This window comes from Xyrauchen texanus, chromosome 2 (genome assembly GCF_025860055.1).
Source record: "Xyrauchen texanus isolate HMW12.3.18 chromosome 2, RBS_HiC_50CHRs, whole genome shotgun sequence".
NCBI lineage: Eukaryota > Metazoa > Chordata > Actinopteri > Cypriniformes > Catostomidae > Xyrauchen > Xyrauchen texanus.
Window position 1 is genome coordinate 3,641,354 of NC_068277.1, and position 3,521 is coordinate 3,644,874.

General features: G+C 40.7%; 1 protein-coding gene across 1 annotated transcript in view; it reads right to left on the reverse strand.

Moving 5' to 3' along the window:
• The window catches only part of LOC127617712 (histone H2B-like), a 198,383-nt gene that overhangs the window by 110,599 nt on the left and 84,263 nt on the right, over nucleotides 1-3,521 (reverse strand). The gene's annotated exons all lie outside the window — the stretch shown is intronic.

A 3,521-nucleotide genomic window follows, 5' to 3' on the forward strand; every position in this document is an offset into this window, starting at 1 on the left:
ATGCGGAAGACCTAAGTAGCCTACCACCAGCAGTGGCAGACATGATCACTCAGGTTAGGGCTCCCTCTACGGAGGCTGGAGGGATGGCTGTCCTCCTCCACCTTGAAGGTGTAATGTCGCCGCCATAGTGGAAAAATGTTGGCAATTTAAAATGGTGAAAAATTATGTCACTAAGTCTTTGTTGAATTAAAAACTAAACTGCATAATAAAAGATATCCAGCAAAATAATTAAATGTATGGCATGCATTTCTTGGGGTTATGAGCAAAAATACACTATTTTGTGTCGGGTTAGATATGAAGATGCTTATTTTGCTGAGTGTCTCATATTCTCTCTTTCACTATCATCTATCTTGTACCATCCATCCTTTTATAATTTGTTTTTATTTTAAATGTATCCACCCTTATGTCATCCTTACTGATAATTTGCTGAGTATATTTCAAGTGACATTTGACCTTCACCTGTCATTTCAAGCCTTATTTCTTAAACAAATCTGCTACTACTGTGATGCAAATTGACCTAGAGAGAGAGAGAGAGAGAGAGAGAGAGAGAGAGAGAGAGAGAGAGAGAGAGAGAGAGAGAGAGAGAGAGAGAGAGAGAGAGAGAGAGAGAGAGAGAGAGAGAGAGAGAGAGAGAGAGACCGAGAGAGAGAGACCGAGACCAGTTCTTTGATTTATTGTTGTAATTCTCATGCTTAGCTCCAAGTCTGTTGAATATAATAAAATATGATATAATATTTTTTTTATCTGGGAATGCAAAGCAATGCTAAGGATTTGACAACAAATCTTAAAAATGATTTGTGTGAGGTAAGTAAAGCATGCAAATACAAGAGACACGGGGCATTTATTTTGTCCATCACTTAGGCAAAACAATGTTTTGCTTTAGACACATTTGTCAAGAAGATGAACCACAAATGTGTGCCAGATATAATAGTGACAACAAACAGATGCAGCCTACATTTGTGTATGAATTAAACAATGCAACACAAATTGTGAATGTGAATCAGATGTTCAGATCACTGATAAAAACGACTGGTGTTTAACAAGTAGCTTACTTAATATCATTATTGCTCCGAGGCCTCCCGGTCCTACTTGGTGTTGACCCAAGTAAATTCTACATAACTTGCTAAGTTTTCATTGTGACATTTTAAATGTAACATTTTGTTTTGGAGTTCTTCTCTGCATTTCATCAACTCTCTCCTGCTGTCGCTCATCTGTTACAATGAAATAAAATAAGCATGCCCCAAAAAATTTTAGATGTATATGAAGATTGTGGAAGGCGTGTTTCGGTTTCCTCGTTTCACATGAACTAGGGCTAGTAACATCACCCATACCATGGAGCTGCCATAAATTGTCACTGAGTTTCACTGCTGAGCTTAACAGTGCTAAGTCTGCTTGCCATGCTGCAGATGTGTATTCTGCACAAGAGGTAGAACATGATCTCTCTCCCTCACTAGCTCGTACAAGCCCCTTAGGACAGCAATGTGAGGAATACTTCTTCTTTCATGTTTTGCACTCAAAATCTGTAAACTGAATTGTTTTAGGCTTACTAATGTTGATAAACCTTCTAAATACAGGTGCAAGTGGATTGAAAAATTAATGGACAAGGCTGTAAGTTCATTGTAGGCAGGACAGATAACACTGTGACAATTTATTGATCTTGCATATGAACATATCCCTGATCTAGAATTGTAGTTTTTTTTTATTATTATTTGTACAGGTCAGTGACAGTGACGTGGCCTGTGCAGAAATTTCTGTTGGGGTGCTGACTTTCTCTTATTTACATGTGCCATTACCATTGTTTTAAACCAGCACAATACACTTTTGAACTGGTGCGATGTGTAAAAAAACATACAGTTGAACTTGTGTCACTACTATGATTTATTATGTGTTAGTGTAAATCTGATTATTTTATGAGAATGGAACCTGTTTTGTGTAATGGATGTTTTCAGCACTTGAGTTCCATGTGAAACAGTAGCTTGGTATTTTTAAGGAAATCGGTTTGCATGGTTTAAACAAGTAAATTGGATAGCTGTTCAAGTAACTACATCTGATAATTTCCTGCAACTGAGAAGTTGCAGGAAATGTCACATTAGTTATCCCAACTTAAGTTGTTTAGTGTTGTAGAATAGTTTTTGTGAGCAGTCTAAAGTCAAGAGAACATCTAAAGTACATTTTCAAGCACTCTCTCTGAGTTTTTTAAAGTAATTAAAACTCAAGTCTAAGTGTACCAAACTCACTTAGTATTTGTTATTACAACAAATAACACTTAGAAAAGGCATGAGTTAAAAAAGTTAACAAATTAGAATTTACAGTGTATGAATAGAAGGAAGAGTTAAGATTAATGTAACATAAAACAACAACCTAACTGAAATTGCTTTAGCCACTAATCAAATTTAAGCAAATCTGGGACATTGACTATGTGAACATCCTTGTACAGACGGTCAGATTTGCTTGCTTCCATTTGAAGCATAGAGGATTCTCAAATCATATGGATAACGTCTAGGTTACTGTTGTAACCTCCATTCCCTGATGGAGGGAATGAAAGGTTGTGTCGAATGAAGCGACACTAGTGGTCCCGGTTCAATCACGCCATGCGCTGAACCGTGTACGTGAGCTGCTGACGCAGGGGCAGGCAGGCAGTTGCATGCCAAAATAACAGGCTGTATCAGACTGCACGTACCCTTCCCCAACGCCCCATAAAAATTGTCATACTTTTTCAGGTTCCCTGCATCCCAGAGGCAGGGAACAAAGTGATGTGCCAATCATGGGAGCAGGCTGCGCCATACGCGCCTTTTCTCTCTCTATGTTTCCGCATAGAGTAAAAGCGGCTGGGGCCATTTTAATGTTATCACACGCATCGGGGAAGGTGTTCATTTCCAACTCCTATTCTTTCTGGGGGAAAAGACCCCGCGGAGACAACCACCTGCCCAGGCTGGGGGGAGGAAAAATTTATTGAAATCAGTCACATGGTTTTTCAGGCCACATGTGGAAATGCCGCGAGGGAGGAGTTGCTACAAACACAGCAATCGGGGGACAGCGGGGACTTCCCAAGGGAGACATGTGTACGCCAGTAGGGGGACCATACTGTGAAAAATACACACAGGGGGATTAATCCACAAAGACCCATCCTGTGGAGCATTTATTCCAGTACAGAGTAATTTTAGTACTAATAGTGGGTCTGGTTGGGGATTTCCAGAGAGCTAGCGAGGAAAAACATCCAGGGAGCATGAGTTTAGTGGATTCTCCTGGGCGAAAAGAGTGTGATCACCTCAGTGGAGGGGAAAGGCGCTATGTGCAAGCAGAACACCTGGTTAGACGTTCCGCATTCCCGAGTACTACATGATCGGACCTGAGAGAACAAGGGGCGAGACCAACCCAACACTGAGATTGTAAAATCTCGTGAAGTTATTGGGTGTTGCCCAGCCCACTGCTCTGCAAATGTCTGCTAGGGAGGTGCCATTTCCCATTGCCCAAGAGGATGCCACACTTCTCGTCGAGTGTGCTCGATCCCACAAGGTGGC